The sequence below is a fragment of the Podarcis vaucheri genome (genome assembly GCF_965113315.1).
Source record: "Podarcis vaucheri genome assembly, chromosome: 2".
Lineage (NCBI taxonomy): Eukaryota > Metazoa > Chordata > Lepidosauria > Squamata > Lacertidae > Podarcis > Podarcis vaucheri.
In genome coordinates this window covers 46,255,625-46,277,211 of record NC_138760.1, presented here as the reverse complement: position 1 = coordinate 46,277,211, position 21,587 = coordinate 46,255,625, and the positions used below count along the sequence as shown (strand labels likewise).

Genomic DNA, 21,587 nt, shown 5'->3' with positions numbered 1-21,587 from the left:
AGGCAAAAATGAAAGTCGCCCCTTCTGGAATCTGCCTCTAGCCTAGGATGAGTCAAGCCCCTCTTGCTATGCTGTCCTGTCCTTTGCAACGTCCTGGTATACAAGTACTTCCATGTATTCATTGCGGAAAGCTGTTCTCTTGTCACTGGCTCTGTGGTGGTCAGTGTTTTTTTAAATGAATTTGCTGCAGGTCCTACCCAGCCCTGACTGCTTCTATGCTTTGCAAAACACTGCAATGCCACATTTGGTGATGCTGGCTGTGACCGGCATATTATACCAATCAGCTACTCTGCTCAGGGCAACATCCCGTGTCTACTTGCAGTGAGTCTACTTGCAATGCCAGTACAGTGCCACTGCTGCAGCAGAACATGGTCTGGAGGCACAAAACGTAGCAAACTTGAAGCAGCTAAGCCAAGTCTGGGTCTGGCTGCTGCTTGGAAGTAAGATGCTTGGAAATGAGAGCCATTTGTATGCCATCTTATGTTTCCTGCAAGAAAGGTATAAAATAAGCAATAGCAATTTTGTTCCATCTGCAGAAGCTCATAGGAACCTCACATGCTTGCTGTGCAGTGGCTTTAGTTCCTCTGGGAATTCCTTTAAAATATATATATATATATATATATATGAATGAATATGATGAGCAAAATTAGATTCCTATCATGATGCTTAAAGAAAAAAAGATTCCTGTTATTTACAAGTTCAGGAGATCTCTTCAAGGCCATCCACTGTGACCCCCCTCTAATTTAGTTCATGAAACTGCAGCTGCTTAAATAGTTTCTTTCCCTTAAATTAGCCTGACTTCCAGCTATTCTCCTGCTGCCCATGCTTTCTGCATTCTTGTTGCACAGCTGACCCCTCTGCAGCACTTTTGCAGGCAATGCTCAAGAGCAGTGTTTCCCAACCACTGTTCCGTGGCACACTAGTGTGCCGCAAGATGTTGCCTGGTGTGCCGCGGGAAAAATTAAAAAATGTGAAATTTTTTTTTTTTAAAAAAAGTCAAATTTTCGATTGGGGCGCCGTCACTAGATGACCCCTGGGGTTCCCTCCCTCCCTCCCGCTCTGCGCCTCCCTCCTCCTCCTCCGGGGAGGCCCTTCCTGGCTCTCGGCCAAGGCTTGGCGGCTGCCACTCACTCACTCGCTCGCCCACCCGTCCCTCCATCCCTGCACCCGGCCTCTCCCCCTCCGTCCCCGGCGCGGGGCTGCCAGGATCCGTAGTCCCCTCGCCCTTGGGCTCCGCGCCCGCGCAAGGTGCGCAAACTACGTTTCCCAGCATGGCCTGGCGGGCCGGGCGTTTTGTTTGAAGCGCTCTTCTCTCGGCCATGGAATGAGCGCGGCGGCGGCGGGCGGGCGGGCAGGGGCTCTTCCGCGCAGACCCCGCGCAGCCTGCCTGCGCCCCCGCGGAGATCGGGCGGCAGGATGGAGCCCGGGGATCCCCGCGGAGGCGGAGCGGCGGAGGCGGAGGCTGCCCCCCAGGTAGGGCTGCGTCGGGGGTGTTGTGTTTATTTTTGCAATGCTGCATCCGCGCCGGAGGGGACGCATCGGACCGCGGGGAGACCCCTTGGCGGGCGTGCAAGGCAATGCATGCGTGCAGGCATTGCATGGAGTGCAGTGCAATGCAATGGCAACGTGGCGCCCTGCATGCATGCATGCAACTTCCACCGGCGCTCCGGACTTGGCAGGTGAGGGGGGTCCCCAGTGGGCGGGAGAGAGAGCCGGGAGGGCGAAGGGGAGCCGGGGGGGAGCAGCGCTGCTCCCCGAGCTGAGCCCGGGGTGAAACTTCGGCGTCGTTGCGCCGGGTGTTGGAAGCGGAGGCTGGCGGGGGCCCCTCACCTGCAAAACCTGGTCGCCTCTCATATATTTCGTGCATTGCATTCATCGCCCGCTTTCTCCTCCAAGGAGCTCCCGGGGGCGCGTGTGGTTCTCCCCGTGTTATCCTCGCAACAACAGCCCTGCGAGGTGGGTCAGGCGAGTGGCCCAAGGGAGCACCCAGGGATTGTCCTGGCCAGGTGGGGTGATTTGAACCCTGCTCTCTGCCCGGTCTTCGTCCTCATTTAGCCCCCACATGTGCATGACTGTGCATGACTGAGGTTTTCCCCCCTCGTCTTGGCTATGGTGTGAGTCTGTGCTGTTAATTAATGGGGTTCTGCCTTCGGAGAAGATGAGCCAGCCCTCAAGGAGGTGATTATGTAATTTGCTAGCAATTCATGTCCCTCCCGGCGTGACGCTGCGCGCTGACGTCACGGGGCTGTAATGGCGGTGTGCCTTGAGATTTTTTTCATGAAACAAGTGTGCCTTTGCCCAAAAAAGGTTGGGAAACACTGCTCAAGAGCACTAATAGCGAAGAGTGCTAATAGCAATAAAGTATTTGGAGAGAGAGAGAGAGGGCAGATTCTTCTGCTTCTTTGCGGGTTTAATGAGATAATTTTGCTAATGGAGGTGCACCGGCTTGAAGTCAGCCAGGGAAAGGCAAGGCTGTTGTGCAGCCGTCCCAATGATGTGCTGGGCTCACATCTGTCTACTGGGAAGCTCCATTAAGGAAATAAAAGATTAATAGAGCTCTTGGTTTCCAAAGATAACAATAAGAATCCTCTGGGTGCAGCTGGAAAAGATACTGAAAAACAGTATCAAGAGATAGAGAGAGGGAGGGGAGGGAGGGATGCGGTCTTTATGAGCTGCCTGCTGCAGATCCACCCAGAACATCAAGACATTTGGCGACACACAAGTTCCGCTGCTACACAAGTCACCAGGGCAAAGCTGGACAGGCAAACTCACTCTGTTGCTTTCTAAGAGCTTTAACCAGGGCCCATGCACACCCCTAGTATTTAGCGTAGCTTCATATATGGGACACGGGTGGCGCTGTGGTCTAAAACACTGAGCCTCTTGGGCTTGCCGATCGGAAGGTTGGCGGTTCAAATTCCCGTGATGGGGTGAACGCCCGTTGCTCGGTCCCAGCTCCTGCCAACCTGGCAATTTGAAAGCCTGTCAAAGTGCAAGTAGATAAATAGGTACCGCTCCGGCGGGAAGGTAAACAGTGTTTCCGTGCACTGAAGCAGCTTAGTCATGCTGACCACATGACTCAGAAGCTGTCTGCAGACAAGTGCCAGCTCCCTCGGCCAGTAAAGCGAGATGAGCGCCGCAACCCCAGAGTCGTTCGCATCTGGACTTAACTGTCAGGGGTCCTTTACCTTTACCTTTTTAGCTCCATATATCTTTTTGCTCTCGTGTTCACAGATGCTGGCTCTTCATTAAAAGTTGGCAATAACAGCTTCTACAAACAATCAGGCACACTGCCCAGTGTCCAGTGTCAGGTTGTGATATCGAGATCTTGTCCACAATGGAATTTACTGTGTGTTTGCATTCCCATTTAATTGCCCTCCAACAGCACCAATCTTGAGGCTGTTCCACTGTGAATCTGAGTTTACATGACGGTATGGGGATTAGAGGGTAAACAGAGCTCTAAACCATTCTACCCAGGGTCATAGATCCCCACGCCCCCTGTGCTTTCAAGTGGGTGGATCTGCTGCCACTTTCAGCCACTCCTCTTTCCATTCCCACTACTTCTCAAATGCTTTCATTTCTTTTCCAGCTGCGCTCATATAGCTATTTCCAGCGCTCTCCTGAATGGAGCCGTAAATATATATTCCTTTGATCTCTCAAGATTTACACAAAACCAGAAAACTGTACAAGCAAACTACATTAAAAACTGTGTTTTGAGAATTTACCATTGCCTGACTCTGTGCTTTTGCACACTTCTCGGGCAGGGATCTGTGCACATGCCTGGTTGGTACTTAAATTGTTGCTGGGGTGCCCGTGCTGCTGACATATCCCCATGAGCTGTCTGGTGCGGCTGGGCTGAACAAATGATGATTAAAAGCTAGTGCTGCATTTGCCTTAGCATGTTTTGCAGCTAACCACCTCCGCCCGTGATTACTGAACTGCCTCAGGGCCGTCTGCCTTCCGCTGCTTCTCCCCACTTCCCTGCCTCACCAGTATGCATTGCCAGTCAGCTCATGTTACTATGAAGATAAGGAGGAATTCAACGTAGCACTAAGGAGAATGTTTTCATCAGCGCAAGCAGTTCTGCTGGTCTGACAGAACCACCCCCCTCTCCTTCCCCCCGGTTTGTTCTGATTATTCCCTCGGGAACTGGGGGCAAGGGTCTGTTGGGAGAGGAAAGGAGGGAAGCCCCATTGTGGTAGTGGGAGTTTTTTGGCTGGCTTTTGCTAGCACACCAGCTTTCTTGAACCTGGCTCAGCATCTGGAGTGCAGAAGAACAGGGTAAAATGAGACAATCCCTCCCAAACAGTTTCTCACAGCCTGACATCATTCACCATAATCTAGTCCTTTTGAGTGCTGGGTGTCTTCTCTCCCAAGCACCTGTGCAGCTTCCACTCTAATGGAAGCAACTTGTCTAAGCCCTGAGATCCACTAAAGCCCTGTTCCAGTGTTTTCCAAACTTGGGTCTGCAGCTGATTTTGGACTACAACTCCCATCATCTGTAGCTGGCAAGACCAGTGGTCAGGGGTGATGGGAACTGTAGTCCAAAAACAGCTGGAGCCCCAAGTTTGGGAAACCCTTCCCTACTCTTTTCAGTCAGAGAGGCAGGTGTAAGCATCTCTGACGACTATGGTGAGTGTGGGGCTCCTCCAGCACCTTTCAGCATGAGACCTTTAATTAAGCAGCTCAGATCAGAGCATTTTTGACAAACATTGCAGGATCTGAAGCTGCCTGGCAGCCTTTCATCCCCACTCTTGACAGAAGAAGATCTTTTCAGATGCTGACGTATTGATCTGAACTTTGAAAGCAGCCCTTCTTCCTCAAGGTTGAGACTGACAGTTCTAATTTGCAACATAAATCACTCACTGAGCCTCCCATTCCCAAGTTGTGGACTCCTGGTAATTGATGAAGAAAACATTAAATAGCCCCCAATGGGCCAGCGTTTTACTTTCCACGGAAGGATAATATTCCCTAGAAAACACCCTTCTCATCTCACCAGGTAACTTTCCAGCTTTCCTTCCGAGACACTCTTGTGCATCTCCACATCCTCCAGAGCTTGTATTTTTTCAGCCCCAGTGATTTCCTACATGTTGATAGCTAAACTGGAATGAAATGGATTTATTTTGATCCATAACATAAAAAATTGCAAGTGTCAGTTTCTTCAGAGGAGAGGCTGCATATTTTGTACTTTGTCTTTGCTAATAAAGCCAACGAAAATGGAAAGCTGGAATATTTGCAGTTGTCAAATATGCCACAGATGAATGATGTGTCTGCAAAGGACAATGTTATTTTCAGCTGGTTCCATGGCATGTTCATAGAGGAAATTAATTACTAGGGGGGAAGAAAAGAATAACACTAAGGAGATAAAATCCATTTGGTGACAAAAATTAACTTTCCTCTCTTCTTTGGAGATACTCTCTCCCCCTGGTTCTCCTATGCTCACTTTCTAGCTACCCCCCCCCACGCAAAACAGTCTCTCTCTTTTTTTAATTCACAGAAGAAGCAGAAGTCACAGGGCTGATGTGAGCTGTAGTCCAAAACAACTGGAGGGACCAGGTTGGTGAAGGCTGGTTTATGTTCTCAAATGAAACGAGGGTTCTTACATGACAGGGGCAAAACTAGGCTTTATTTCACCTGAGTCAAAAACCCAGTTTGGCATCCCCCTCCACACACACACACACACACACACACACACACACACACACACACACAGGCTAGGAGCCCCAATTGCACCTGGGGCCAAAAAACCTGGCCAGCCACAGCACTGCACATACTTAGCATTCTCTAATACACAAACAGGAGAAACATGAGTGCAAAGGAGGAACTAGTGCTGCTCAATGCACAAGCACCCCCAATAGGATTGTGTTCAATTATCATTTATCATCTGATTCAGAAGGGAGAGGGAAAGAACAGAGGAGAGAGGATTGAATCCAGGATATCTGCACAATACGGGGAGGGGGGAGGGGGAGCTTATACATATGCAAATAATTCCTGTTCATACGCACCCAGGGAGGTGCACATTAGCATTTACATTGTATTGATTCATGCTGCAACCAGAGAATGGTATGCAATGTATGTTATGCTCCAACAGGAATACAGAAACATAGAATGCTGCCTTATACTAAGTCAGGCCATTGGCCCAACTAGCTCAGTGTTGTCTACACCAGAGGCGGAAAACCTATGCTGGACTTCCATACATACAGCTTCCATCATACCTGATGACGGGCAAAACTAGGTAGGGAGCAGGAGTTCAACAACATATGGAGGGCCACAGGTTCCCTACTCCAGTCTACAGTGGCTGATGGCAATCTTCTAGAGTTTCGGACCTGCCTGGAGATGCTGAGGATTGAACCTGGGACCTTATGCATGTGAAGTAGATGTTCTGCCAATGAGCTATCAACCTTCCCCAATCACAGCATTTGGCCTATGATTTCCTTGACAATGGGGACCACTGGGGACCAGTTGGCACACAGCAAATTTTGTAGACAGCTGTCACATGAACAGTTAAATGTGCATAGCACTGCTAGATTTATTGCACACTGTGATGCAAGCTATCTGTGGAAAAGTGTGAAGAACAAACTATGATTGAATGAGTGAACTGGGCTGCATGAGCACACATCACCCTCGGGCAGCTGCGAGGGTGCCAGAAGTGTCACCACTCAAACCTTCCCTGTGCCTGGGACCCACTATTTTAATTTTCTACAATGTATTGCATTGATAGTACATTGGGAGCACTGTGGGAAATAAAGATGGCGGTCCCCAGTCATTCAGTGGTAATCAGATTGCTACTGCTACCACCATATAAAACTTGTCAGGGCTCTTCCCCTGTGGGGGTGGATAGCTCAGCTGGTTAGAGTGTGGTGACGGCAACAACAAGGTTGCAGGTTTGATCCTCGTAAGAGACAGCTGCATATTTCTGCATTGCAGTGGGTTGGACTAGATGATAATCAGGGATCCCTTCCAACTCTATAATTCTATGAGATCCATCTAGGAGGGGCCTATTGACATAGGGTAAGGCCCACCGTAAGGCACTTTTTCAATGGCCCCCTCAAACTCTGGAATAAAAGAATGAATGTGAGGAACCAGAAGTGAAAGGGTGGCCCAGAGGGAATGATTGCAACTCAATATTTCTTGTAACCTGGGGAAGCAGGATACCAACAACACACGTGAATTGACTATAACCTTCCCTGCTTAAGTAACTCTGTGTAAACAGCATTCCTGAATTTTCATCTTTGATTCCCCAGATAAAATATAAGCTGCATTATATCTACTTTCACAGGACGAGGCTGTTGTGCTGAATAATGAAGATTTCTGCCTCACTGCGTCGTCAATTTGCATTTGTGAGACAGGGAACTGATGCGAAGTAAAATTTGCAAGAGTCATCATAACCCTTTGAAACCTAGTAGGCAGTTTCTTGGGTCTAATCTTTCAGGTCATTTGGCATTTTAACAGTTTTTAATATGCCTAGTGCCCTGTGCAGGCAACTGACAAATCCTCGCCAACTTAGACCACCCAGGGTCAGCAAAGACTAAGACTGCAGTGCCACTGATGGCTGCATAACAGGCAGGAATTGGGTGGGTGCTCTAGCGGAAGGGAAAGCGTTGCCTACTGACATCCTCTTCTTGGCATCAGCCCAAGAAACAGAATCCCTCTTCCTTATTGGTTTGGGCAATGAAGGCAGCTATCCTATGCACACTTCTGGGGAGTAGTTCCCTCTCAGTAAACATGCACAGCATTGCACTGTCAAGCTTCAATCCTAGGTTCAGTTTTAGAACAGAAGCTCTCTTAAAGCAGAGCCACACACACAACCTGTGGCTCTGCAGCTGCTTTCAGAGCAATGGCATGAGGCTGCTGATTATATGCCATGCAGCTCCTGATGCAATACTGCTTTAGGGAGAGGTCCAAAGGTGAATCTGATGGAAGAGAAAGTAGCCCCTATGGCTACTGTTAAAACATACCATTATGACAGTGATTTGATTGCAGGCATTAGCAAGGAGTGATGTTTATTTCTGAGCTGTGAAAGGCTTAACTGGTGGTTTCTGCTGATCAAGGTGTTAAGCTGAGGGCACACAAATAGGTACCGTATTTTTTGCTCTATAAGACTCACTTTTTCCCTCTTAAAAAGTAAGGGGAAATGTGTGTGCGTCTTATGGAGCGAATGCAGGCTGCGCAGCTATCCCAGAAGCCAGAACAGCAAGAGAGATTGCTGCTTTCACTGCGCAGCAGTCCCTCTTGCTGTTCTGGCTTCTGAGATTCAGAATATTTTTTTTCTTGTTTTCCTCCTCCAAAAACTAGGTGCGTCTTGTGGTCTGGTGCGTCTTATAGAGTGAAAAATACGGTAACTCTTTTCTTGATCAGTTGGTAGCCCTAAAATATGCCGTGGCTTATGTATCTGCTGCTGCCTGTTTTGTGGGGAAAAGCTAGGTGCTCAGTGGGTGCTCCCTCAAGTAACTACTCCCCCCCCCCTTAGTAGATTCAGTTAAACTATTCAAAAGCAAAACTCTAGGCAGAAGTAACACATGGTAATGAAGCGATTGGGAAGGTGTCACAAGGTATATGTTTTTGCCTAAGGGAAGAGGAAACCTGCCAGGGAAAAAGTTGGAAACAAACCCCAGCAAGAGGCTGAGCAGGCAGATTCAAGAATGATAAGATAGGAAATAATAGCTTTAAACTACAGCTGAATAGATTTATGTTCCTATTTTCAATGGTGATTTAGTGGTGCATTAAGCAGTTTCGAGAGGTTTTGCAGTGTTTTCCTCCAGAATATTGAGTAGCAGCTTTGCAACTAACTTGTCCAAATATTAAAACAAGAAACAACAATCAGAGATGCTTTAAGCATACTGTTTTAAGGTGGTGGAGTCCCAAAACAAGTGGCTCTGGTGTTCTTTGCCATTCTCTCTCTCTCTCTCTCTCTCTCTCTCTCTCTCTCTCTCTCTCTCTCTCGATATTCTGTTTTACACAGCACCACGTTCTCATACACTGCAGCCACAGCAACTGCATGGAAGGCAGCATGAATGGTTTCTGACACAAAACCCAACACAGTGGGAAGGAAGCGTGGAAGGAAGCAAAGAAGAAAGGGAAGTAATGTTAAATAGTAGGTTTTTGTATATGGGAAACAATGGGATGCACCTGATGTATTCATACCCAACAATTATTTAGTAAAACCTACAGAGCAACAATATTTGGTGTATTAAAAGAACATAAGCAATTTCACTGAATGGTGTTGTGGTTGCTGCTTATTTTGGGCAAAATTGGCCAGGCTTTTTGCAGTTTAGGTAAAAAAGAGTATTATCTTTTATTACGGTCACATGGGCTGCTAGCATGAGTCCACAACAGTAGGTAGGTAGTGGTCTGGGCCAGTTTGCACAACAGAGTATGCTAGACTTTGGCTTAGCCAGACTGTGTTGAGCTTGTAGGCTCCCAGAGAGGTGGGGTGCAAAACTGCTGCAAGCTCCTCTCAGGTGTACCACATGCTTGCATGTTCATGCAGACATTGCGCATTTTTTAAAAAAAATTAAGACATTTCAATGCTGTACCCCTCACATGTTCAGCACAACTGCTGCAAGTACAGAAAAGGCTGGGTTTTCATTAGACGTTTGCAATGCTTTTTCCTTGAGAAAATGTCTCTCTCTCCCCCCCCCCCATTCCCTCTTTTTATGCTCAATAGTGCCACTGAAGGTCAGTTCTAATGTGGGGTTGCAGACAATATTTGTTATGGGCAGAAGATTTTCTCTAATGAAAGTCAGTTTCAGGGTAAGCTCTATTCTCTTTGCAAGCTTTTGAAATGTGTGGTTTATTTTTAAGCCTTGAATGATCTGCCTGCACTCATGGGAGGCAGAGAATCTGTGTAAAAAATGAGTACGTAATGATTTTAAAGTGCATAACCCTCTGCATTCTCTGACTTATAAGACGAGTGATACAAACATAATCAATAATTAGAAGACCCAGCTATATGACTCCACTTCCTTGAGAAATATCACAAGGGCAGCATGAGCATTCCTTGGAATGGCCTTGCTAGGGTACCTTCAGTGCAGAAATGGCTAAAATTGCAAAACAAGAACGTTTAGTTTGGCTGGGACTTACTTCAACATGATGGAGACTAACCCTAGTTATTTTCTTTGCCATTTTCTACCTTTCTCAGTTACTCTTTAAAACATCTCTCGTCAGGTTAGAATCTTCACTTTCTACCAATGACCAGGCTTTCAAGGGCTTTTGCTCCCTACAGCATTGTAGAACAGTTGCCGATGGAGATAATTCTCCTTGGAGAGCATCTCAACTAATGGAAACTAATCACCGACTGCTCTGCAGGAGCTGGCAAACGTTTTGAGTTTGCTGTGCCAGCAGGTGGATGTATGCCCCATTTTTAACGAGTGAAAAAGATGATGATGAGGAGAAGGAGGTGATGAAGAAGAAGACTTCTTCCAATTTTAAGGAATGGAAAGGGGTCTGATTGTGTCCAGCTGTAGCTGGCTCTTGACCTGTCTGATATACAACGCGGGAGCAGATTTTCAGATATTTTATTGTTACAATGGCTTGTCCTGCAAGGCCAGTTCACACAACAGAAAATGATCTATGGTGAATGTCATATGTTTGATGTGCATAATTAGTTACCATACCTTCCAACATTCCTCAGATGAAAACAGGAACATCAGAAACATCTAAATATCAGAAAGGGGCAAGATTAGACATGGATACACAAATAATTTCTTTTTTTGGGATGGGAGACAAGTGACAGCTCATCCTCCCCCTGAGCTTGGCAGCAGCACTGACAGGGGAAAGGACATTCCAGGCTCAAATCCGAAGCTGGAATTGCTTTCGTAATTCTGGGACTGTCCCTGGAAAATTGGGACACTTGGAGGGCATGAGGTCCTACTGATTTTACCATAACGTACGTAAGTTACCAGTAGTTTTTTCTTTGCATTTCAACATTTCTCATTTTTATTTAATTTTAACGCTAATAAGCCACCTTTATTTTTTTTTAAAGTGAAGCAACCCTCCCAGGCAGCTGAAAGCCAATCTGAAAGGGCAATAACACAACCAGATGACTGACTGCACCCATGTGCCTGGGGCTGGCTTTTTTTCATGCCTTCATTTCAAGGCAACAAAGCTATACACTTGGTTTCCCTTATTTAAAGCAGTGCAGTTCCACAGCAGGGTGGTACCACAGTTTCTGAATATTCCCTACTTTTGAGCTGGAAATCATAGCTGTGGGTTGCTCTCTAAATGATTTCTGGCACCCCCTGAGGTGCCTGAGTTCTCCCTGTGTCTTTCTTTCTTTGTCAAGCACCAGAAACTCCCTACCTTTAAGTTTGTGAGCCATCACAGTTCTCTGTTAGCTTGAGATTTAATGATTGTGTGTGTGTTTTTTTAGGCTCGAGGGGAAAACTTCAGTGCTCTGCAGGAGTATATTGTAAAGCCTGGTCATAGACTGTGAAATGCACTTGAACCATATGTATAAACATTATTGGAAAAACAATGGCTTTCCAAATCTGATCCTGATTGTATCTATTGACCTACTGCAGTAGTGGCTGTGTACCTCTCTATGTTCAGCACCAAGGGAAAAGACTTCATCCTATGTCCATCAAGTCACTATGTTTCTCATTCCATCTGCTTAGCTCAAGTTGATCCTAATTTAGCACATCCACCTGTAGTTCTCCATGACACTGAGAAATGACTGCCTGACTATACCCATCATTCTCCTGAAATAAGATGGGAATGAAGTTCTCTTGCCTATGGTTTTGTGCCATACTTTCTGAAGTACCTAAAGCCACCTTCTCCAAGCTTGGCCAGTGGTCTGGGATAGTTGGAGTTATAGTGCAAACCATCTGAAGGGCACTAGGTTGTGGAAGGTGGCCTAAGGAATACTTGCACAGAGGCAGGACAATGTGAAATGGCCACTCTTCTGGGCTAATGGTGTTTCTTCTGGCCACCTGTTATGCAGACAATGAGGCCTCATTTATACATTGCCATAGACTATTACCACCCCAAGTGATTTATACTCTCCTCCACCCATATTATTAGGGCACTATGCTTGACTATGTACTGTGCTGGAGATGCTATCTCCTCTGTTCTGTGCCATCTGTGAAAAACAGGCAAATTCCATGCTAAGAATCAGTAGGAAGAAAACTATGGACGAAACTGCCGATATCATAATGCCATTATATAAATTTGTATAATTTATGGGAGGGGGAAGTTGGGGCCACTTAGGGCGTTATTCTTTCTGCTAAATGCTCCTTTTCAACCAAGTTCCCACTTGAGTGCTTCTTGCTGGGAAATATATGTATTTTATCTTTGGATGTGGGAGGGGGGCTAATTCTCTTGGGCTCTCCATTGAGTCCAGTAAGTTTGTAAGTTGGCACCCCAGATCTATGAATTTACTGCACTGCATTGCAACTCTGATAGCACATGCTCTCTCCTCTCTCACCCAGAAAGCAATGTTTCACATACAGTTTTTCCTTTTCAAATCACTAAATATTTACGTAATTAAAAACAACTAAAACAACTTTCCTCATATGTTCTAATTGGAAACATTCTACTTAGCTAACTCATAACCAATTGAATTCAATAAGCGGGTTGGTGTGGATTCAGATCTTAACTGGATCTTCAGTAGAAAGCAAACAGGATTTTTAAAAATTCACCAGCCCCTGAAATTATTTGCCTGTCTTACACCCGATTCAGCCTTGTTTTCTGCAACTTGAGCAGTTCTGAACAATTCTCAAGACTTCAGAGAAATGAAATGTTATCAGAAACCATTACAGAATGGATCTGAGTGCAGAGTGGGGCCTGGTGTCCTCCACTGATGGGTGGTTCCATCAAATAAATTAATCACTGAAAGAAAACACTGTAAAAATATCAATAAACCTTGGGATTTGAAGAAGAAGAAGAAGAGTTTGGATTTGATATCCCGCCTTTCTCTCCCTTTAAGGAGTCTCAAAGCGGCTAACATTCTCCTTTCCCTTCCTCCCCCACAACAAACACTCTGTGAGGTGAGTGGGGCTGAGAGACTTCAAAGAAGTGTGACTAGCCCAAGATCACCCAGCAGCTGCATGTGGAGGAGCAGAGACTCGAACCCAGTTCCCCAGATTACGAGACTACCGCTCTTAACCACTGATCTAACATGGGAAGCACACTTTTAAAAAGGATGTGACTGGTATTCCTTTACCCAATGGGAAATTATGGTAACACTAGCCAATATAATTGGTCAGTACATATAATTTAGTGAAGGCCATTTCTTGCACCAAATGCCATATCCATGTAGATAATTTCGAACCTCTTTTAAACTTGGCTTAACTTTTCAGTAACTGCATGATAAGAATCAAATGGTACTAGACTAATTTAAGGTAGATTCAGTTTACCAAAAGAGACAGTAGCTGCTTGTGCATTTATTGTGAATTAGTTAGCCACTTCCTTGCCTAGTTACAAGTGCCAAAGTATTATAGATCCTCTCTCATGGTTAAACCCAGTATTGTCAATGGCTGACCCTAGAATTGTTTGGAAATGTGGAAGGATTGTAAAGCGCTAGAGATGACCATCTCCCCACATAGCAGCTGCTGCTATGAAATAAGCTCGTGAACAGCTATTAGGCATCTTCTTGCTGTATGAATTCACCTGTGAGAGGGTTTGAGTGCCAGTCCAAAATTCACTAGACAAGCTAGATATTTGCAGTTTGTCCTGTGTGCGGTAGCTACAGAGGCCACTATTTGGCACATACAAAACTAGAAGAATCTTCTATTAGTTAAACTATTCCTAGCAAGCTGCTTTGATACCCAGATGAAGTGAAAAGCAGGGTGTAATTTTTTAAATAAATAAATGGAAATCCTTTTCAGGAGAAAAACTGGCTGCTTGAATTCACTTTCCCACAACGCATCATATGGTGTGCCAAACACTCCATCTCTGCAGCTGGGGCTACAAATTGAACATGGGGTGAGGTGGGGGATCCCAGGGAAGAGAGCAAGGCCGTCAAAAGTGACTTCAAACATGAAGAAAAATCAGCTGTTTCTCTCTCCTTCCCTCCAAAGCAAGTAGCAATCAGGGCACACTGCAACTATTCAATCCAGGTTAGGCATCCACATAGACAGCTACTGCCATGAAGCTGCTGTTTCAGGGTGGCCCTATTGTGTTCCAGTGTGCAGGGGTGTCATGGATGTCTGAAGCACCGTTTCCCCATAGCTCACCCCACCCAGAATATGCAGAGAACCCTCAGAAGAAAACAGGGGAAAAAAATCTTTAATAAGAAGTTTTTCCAAGAAAGCTTACAGATGGGTTAGGTGCCCTCCTCCCTTATTAAAAAAACCAAACAAAAACAAATGAGACACCTGACTCTTGAGAATGGGAAGAGGGGAACCAGAAGGTAAGCACACTCAGCAGCTTCAATTCCTCCTGCTGAGGAGCGTAGAATTTCTACTTTCTTCTGCCTCCCATGTTCTCCACTCAGAAAATATGACCCTGAGCATCATTTTTGGTTAAGGAGGAAGCATTCAAGCCTGCCTTTCCTGGCTTTAGCAGCCCCTCTCTAACTGCTCATTATCCACTATGCTTGGTGTGCTTCCAAAGTGAGTAAGAATTTGTACCTGCACTTGGGTGTGTGTTGTTTCACATGCACAGTGGCTACCAGTGCTAAGAATCGATACTCCCTGGACGTCTGCCAAAGTTTGTGTTCTTCCTCTTTAATCCTACAGACCTCTTTGGGGTTGTCACCAATGGCCTGCCAAAACCTTTCTCTTTGGACTTTTGTCACCCCAAGGTGAAATTTCTTGACCTTTGCAGCAAACCTCAGGGGGCTCACTTGTTGCCTTGAGTTTTCAACATTAATTGAATACTGTCAAAAGCATTTTGCAAACCAGGCTCACTGAAGTGCACAATGCCTGCCACTTAAGGCCTTGCCAAATGAGCTGCGTAAATGCTATGCCGCAAACATCATCCTTCTTCTTTCTGCTCCCCCATTCCAAGACTCCCTTCTGAGCAGTCTTTGGGGATGGACTGATCTGTCAAACATCCCATTATGGGCAATTCTGACAAGAGAACTGTGACTGTCTCATTTTAATTGGGTCATGCTGCAAACCTAGCAATCACTGCAGTGTGGGGAGTGGCTGATATGCCTTTATCTTAGGGTGGATTCACATGTTCACTTACCACCTCAAAGTCAGTGATTTTCCCCGTGGAATTTTATCCTCCCTACGTGCATACAAGTCATATACGATGGGGTCATTGTTAATTGCATGTGTAGACATATACTGTATCAGCGAAGCAATATTCCAGTTTTACTTCCAGGGAATCCAGTAACCATTTCCCTATAGTCTTTCCCTATGCCTGTCTAGCAAACATTTCTATACAGGAAACAAACACACAGAGAGACTGCATGGTTCCTTCCTACTCAATCATTGTTTAGTTTGGAAGGAGGGTGACAGCCGAGTAGAAAGAAACCACGAGGTTGACTCTACCCATCTTTTATTTTTTTATAATTATTATTTTATTCATTAAATATCCACACAGCCCTTCATCTGAGGATCACAGGGTGGTTTACAATATTAAACACAAAAATACACACCATAGGAACAAACAGAAACAATACTCCTTGCCACAGTTTAAAAGGTCATAGCTTGTTTGATTAGCCAAAGGTCTGGGAGAAGGGAAATGTTTTGCCTGGCATCTAAAGATGTGTAAAGGGACGCGAGTGGTGCTGTGGGTTAAACCACAGCGCCTAGGACTTACCGATCAGAAGGTCGGCGGTTCGAATCCCCGCGACGGGGTGAACTCCCGTTGCTCAGTCCCTGCTCCTGCCAACCTAGCAGTTTGAAAGCACGTCAAAGTGCAAGTAGATAAATAGGTACCGCTCTGGCGGGAAGGTAAACAGTGTTTCCGTGTGCTGCTCTGGTTCGCCAGAAGCGGCTTAGTCATGCTGGCCACATGACCCGGAAGCTGTATGCCGGCTCCCTCGGCCAATAAAGCGAGATGAGCGCCGCAACCCCAGAGTCGGTCACAACTGGACCAAACGGTCAGGGGTCCCTTTACCTTTTAAAAGATGTGTAATGGAGGCACTAGGCAAGCCTCCCTGAGGAGAGCATTTCATACGCTTCCTGTATTCAGGGTGGAATGGGAAGATGCCGAAAGTAGCTTGTGAAGTGTCCATGTCTCTAGAATCAGTCGCAGCAGTCCCTGTTACAGGTGAGCCTGTGGCTATGATCAGATATGAAATGCATAAGAAAAGCCACAGAGCTGAATGTAGTTCAAAAATATGTAAGGCGACCCTCATTCTCATCCCCCAAAGTGTGTATTTGACATGTGAGCATTAACTCCTCCTTTTTAAAAGAACAGCTGTATCATTTCTATGGCCAGTAAGGAGCTGTCAATCTATCCTCATAACCTACAGAAGAAGCTGGGGGTGGAGAAAGCATTGTCTTCAGTTTTGCCAGTTCTCTAATGCTCTGAGCTACACGATCAGCCAACACGACTAAGCGATACCAACAGTTATGAGATCAGCACATCCAAAACACGCAAGACGTTAATCTCTTTGCTCGCACAGCATTTTGGCTGAATTTCCTAGGCTGTTGGGTCAGAATTTCTCAATATAATTTATGGACACACCAAACTTTGTTGTCCTACGAGGAAGCCACAGTTGATCTTTGTGTCCAAACAACGCATTAAAATAATGCGAAGGTTCGAGCCTGCATAGAAATGCTGCCCCTGTCATTTGGTGCATTATATGGAAGGGTCGGGTACCATAATCTCAACAAGCTTCTGAAACAGATCCAATGTTTAAAAGCTGGTTCTTCTTTTTCTGTCTGCTGAAATGATCTAACCACTTAAATACTTATCTGGAAAAACTGTTACTTACACAGCCCAATCCCTCCAACTCTGGACAAGTGGGGAGAAGATGGCATGGAAGGGGGAAAAGTAACAAGGCTTTTGTGGCGTGGCAAAGCCCCCCAACTAAGTTTGAGATCTTCTAGGCTGGAATGATTGGGAAATTATCATGGCTGGGAGCTGCATCTATGTACCTACTACCTAGGTAGTAGGTAGTTATGGGCTGCACATTCAGCAGAAACTTAGACCTGGGGTAGGCAACCTTAAGGCCCATGGGCCGGATGCGGCCCAATCACCTTCTCAATCTGGCCCATGGACGGTCCGGGAATCAGTGTGTTTTTACATGAGTAGAATGTGTGCTTTTATTTAAAATGCATCTCTGGGTTATTTGTGGGGCATAGGAATTTGTTCATGTTTTTTCCCAAAATATACTCCAGCCTACCACAAGGTCTGAGGAACAGTGGACCGGCCCACTGCTGAAAAAGGTTGCTGACCCCTGACTTAGATCGGGCTTTGCAGCACTCTTCCTTCCCTATTCTGTGGTAGTGGTGGGCTACCTCCTTTATAAAGCCCCCTACAGATCAGCGTCTGCTGCCATTGACTGATCCAACTTCAGAGTGCCGAAGTAATCCATTCAGCCTTGTTTGCCTTTTGAAAGCTGAAAGCCAATGCTGGAAGGTAATTAGGAGCACAATGTAGACTGGCTTGTTCAATGGGCATTGCTTTCTCCATATCAAGCAGCTCATTGAAAGTCTGATGTAGAATGAACTTTCTTCCTAGGACAGAACCTCTTGTGTAAGCTTGTGAGAAGCCCCCACATTCAGTCCCAAGCAAAGCCCACAAGGATTTCATTGACTTTAAGTGCCTGTCTGCTGTGACCTCCCAAACTAGGCATCAGGTAGGGCACACCCTCTTTGACTTCCTTAGTATACATGCACATTTGGACACTCAAGATGAGAGAGAGAGCCAAGGGAGGGGTGTATTTATGCAGCCTTCAGACAGCACCCATATGAGTAGGGAAAGCCTGGAGGGGGGAGGGGGAGGGGAGAGGAAAGGAGAGGGAAAGCCAAAATAGATGGAAGGAGTGGGCAAGCCTTCCAAGAGTGTTCAGTTCAGACCTGGAGCAAGAGTGATCTGTCCCTCCACTTCTAGCTGCTAGGCATGGAGGAAGCTGGGGTGGCGAGGAAGAAAACCCCGCCTACTTTTGGCTCTGGCCCCACCCACCCTTGGCTCCATCTCTACTTACCACTGGCATGTACTCCCTGACTGATTATTCCTGGGGGAGTTTATTTATATATTGCATTTATACCCCACCTTTCTCTCTCTCTCTCGAAGGAGCTACATGATTCTCCCCCATCTCATTTAAGCCCCACAACAAGCCTGTGAGGGAGGTCAGGCTGAGAGGCAGTGATTGGCCCAAGGTCACCCAGTGAACACAATGGCTGAGTGGGGATTCAAACCATGGTCTGCCAGGACCTAGTCCAATACTTAAACCACTATGCTATACTGTCTCTAGAATGCTGCCCTCACCAGGGGAAAAAACGGGTTTCCCATCCCATCCCATCTTCATCCATGGTAAACTTCATTCCCCTGAGCTGAAGTCACTTTCACACCATATGCTTAATTGACATGTATATCACTTTAAGAGTCACGACTTTGCCCAGTGAGTCCCATACCCCTCAACCATCCTGTTTTAAGTGGGACATCCTGGAATTACTGTACAGCAGCCATCCTGGCTTCTGATCGGTATGTCCCATTTTTTGGTTCCGTGCTTTGGCGTGAGTCAGCTGGCTTGTGCCAGAGTGCTGGATCAAAAGACACTCATTTATTGGTCTCGCAAGAGCGAAATGTTGGATGGAGTGGAATCTGGGAACTATAGTTCACCCCTACAGTTCCCAGCACCCTGTACAAGCAACAGTTCCTGGGATTCTTTGCAGGAAGCCATGTGCTTGAAATGTATGGTGGATGTAACTACAAAACATACACACAGAAAGCCTTAAAGGAACAGTACATTGCTTCATGGGATAAGGAATCAACTGGTGTCTGTTCTTGTGACACAAGGCATTCTATGAAGCATCACCAGATGGAAAGCACTGATCTGGAACTCCTTTAGCACTCCTGGGCTTAATGGCCAGGGAGCTCTAAGACGTGCTGCATGCAAATTTGTCTTCAGAGCCTTGGATGATGTCAGGATCCAATGCACCAAGGAACATGATCCCAGAGCAGTATGTAAGACACGACTTCTGACTTTGCACTGCTGCAAAGGGACATCCCCTGCAGAGTCACTTAGTGGCCTGGACAATTTCCTCTCCGTAATAAACAGAGGTACACAGGGCCTGAAAATGATATAGTTAAACATGCTCACCAGAGACACTTTTTGCAGCACTTCTTCCAGCCTGCCTAAGACTGAAGCTAACCCCCCACCCCCAGCAACAATCGTCATCATTGCAGGCGGCCAAATGCTGCATGGATTTCAAACTGACAGCAGCAGTTTGTGACAACATCCATTTTTAAAAAAGACTTTCTGGATACATTTGCACTTTGTTATAGCAATACATCCATTCAAAACATACCCTGTCCTTTACTGCAGGGAAGGCACTGTAGGAAACATGGATCTCTGATAAGGAAAAAGGCACATCTTTGGTTTTCTCACCCTCCCGGTAAGTGGTGCAAAGCCAGTGAATTGCCACTAGGGGGTGCAAAGGTGCCTTTTCAAACCGCTTTGCGGCGCAATGGATAGCTTTCCTTCCTTTCAGCTTCCTCCCTCCTGAGCTTGGGTCCTAGGGCATTATTATTTTAGTATGCTGTCGTGCAGGCTCCTGCCTCTTCCTCCCTTCATCCTGTCATGTTCTCCTTCAAAGACTCCGAGGATGCAAGGATGCTGGGGAAGACTTGGCAGCTTCACAGCAGCAATGCAAGGAGATAATCATTAGCATCAGCAGCAGGATTACTGTACGGCGACGTGCTGCAGAATGCTACGATTCTCCTGCCTCTCCCACAGGCCTGGCCTTTCTCTTCCAAGAAGCTTGGTCAAGTTCAGACCCTGACTTTGGCTTGATTTAAACTTGACACCTTGCAGCTTCAAGATTAAACTTGGCAGTCAGCCACGGCACATGCAGAGTAGTGGGCCTCTTCCTGCCCCGGATCCCTGGCATGCTAATGTTGCATGCATAGATGCGGGGCAGCCTGGTTCAGACTAGAGCTGTGCACAAATGGCTCTCAATTTTCTCCCCCTCTCCATTTGTGGGTAGAGAAGTTGAGCCAGGGGCAAACAGACCATTTCCCTGAAATTCTCCAGGGGAATCAGAAATTCTCCAACAGTTTCTCAGGGTGGGGTTCACCACTTGCCGTTGTGGCAGTAGCATAGCTTCTTTCTCTCCCCCTGCCCTATAAGGTTTTTGCTGCACTTGTTGCTGTCACTGCCAGTGGGAACATCAGCAACTGTGCTGGCAGCCTGAGCACCATTTAGCACCTTCTGCAATGTCCCAGATTGATAAAAAGGTCTTCTGAGGAATATCAGCTCAACTCCTAAGCAAAGCATTAGCTGGATGGAATGCCACGTGGCTATGCTTTTCTTAATGGTGCTTAGATTGGGCCTTTGTGATTCATGTTGGGGCCTGTCAGTGGAATGGAAGAAAGGGAACGAGTTGGGCATTTAAAGGCTCTGAGTCTTGCCCAAGAAAAACCATTCCCAGTTTTATGGCTTCCTTCCTTCCGTTGGCCTTCAAGACACAAGAGAGCCAGCTCAGATCAATGCAACAGCACGGGCTCCTTCCTAAGCTTTGCTGCCTTGTGATGTTCTTTCTCTGTGGGATATATCATTAGGAAAATGAACATGAATCAGTGCTTGGTAGAGTTTGGCTTTTAAGCATAGGATCTGATTAGGAGCGGAATCTGAAGCACTCTGAAGTGTGAGCTCCTTAATTGCTGGCCTATATATCCAATGCCACCTTTGCTGCATGGATTCCTTTGCTTTCTCCAGCAAGAGGAAGATGTTTCTGCAGGGCTGCCACATGTATTGCTTGACTGAGAGCAGGAAGGGGTTTGTTTGTTTGTTTGTTTAGGTGGGGAGGACTTTGGATAATATAAATCAAGGCACTATCCCCAGTTTACTTTTGCTTGCATTTTCTTTTCTTTTTTAAAGCTAAGTCATAACACTCCCCCGACACAGATGGTTCCCAGTACTTCTCCTGAGAGAGGGAGGGAATACCATCTCTCCTGAGGGGAAAAAAATGCTTGCTTATATTATATGTTCATTTAGATGTCAATTGCATTAAATGTCAAATAGATCATGGCCTTGCATTCAGGCTGATTACAAAAACCCAACAGGCTGTAAATATTGGCAATCCTATCCAGGAATGACCTGACTAACCTCCATGAAATCCGTCCAACTATGCTGCTAGAGTAATAGATTCATCATATGCTCTAGAACCAGGAAATGGTACACGTCTCTCTTGACTTATGATCCCAGCTTTAGGCTGGAGAGAATAGCAGAGAATCTGATTCTGGCACACACTCCCTTACCTTTCCATCTCAGGAAGGACAGTTCATTTTCTTTTTGGACTCATTTTGGACTCACAGCTGTCCATGGAGGCGCAGGTCAATTCTGTATCCAGGGCAGCTGTCTACCAACTCCACCTGGTACGCAGGCTAAGACCCTACCTGCCCACGGACTGTCTCGCCAGAGTGGTGCATGCTCTAGTTATCTCCCGCTTGGACTACTGCAATGAGCTCTACGTGGGGCTACCTTTGAAAGTGACTCAGAAACTACAACTAATCCATAATGT

The 21,587-nt window shown here is 46.2% G+C and overlaps 1 protein-coding gene and 1 long non-coding RNA gene across 8 annotated transcripts in view; both read right to left on the bottom strand.

The window, feature by feature from the left end:
* Positions 1-21,587, bottom strand: part of SHISA6 (shisa family member 6) — a 261,331-nt gene that overhangs the window by 29,523 nt on the left and 210,221 nt on the right. The gene's annotated exons all lie outside the window — the stretch shown is intronic.
* LOC309527257 overlaps positions 8,934-21,587 on the bottom strand; it is a 63,317-nt gene continuing 50,663 nt past the window's right edge. Inside the window, exons 2-3 of the long non-coding RNA XR_014217158.1 lie at positions 10,614-10,655; positions 8,934-9,018 (exon numbers count right to left, since the gene is read on the bottom strand). This is a non-coding gene — a long non-coding RNA (uncharacterized lncRNA). The remainder of the gene's footprint in view (positions 9,019-10,613; positions 10,656-21,587) is intronic.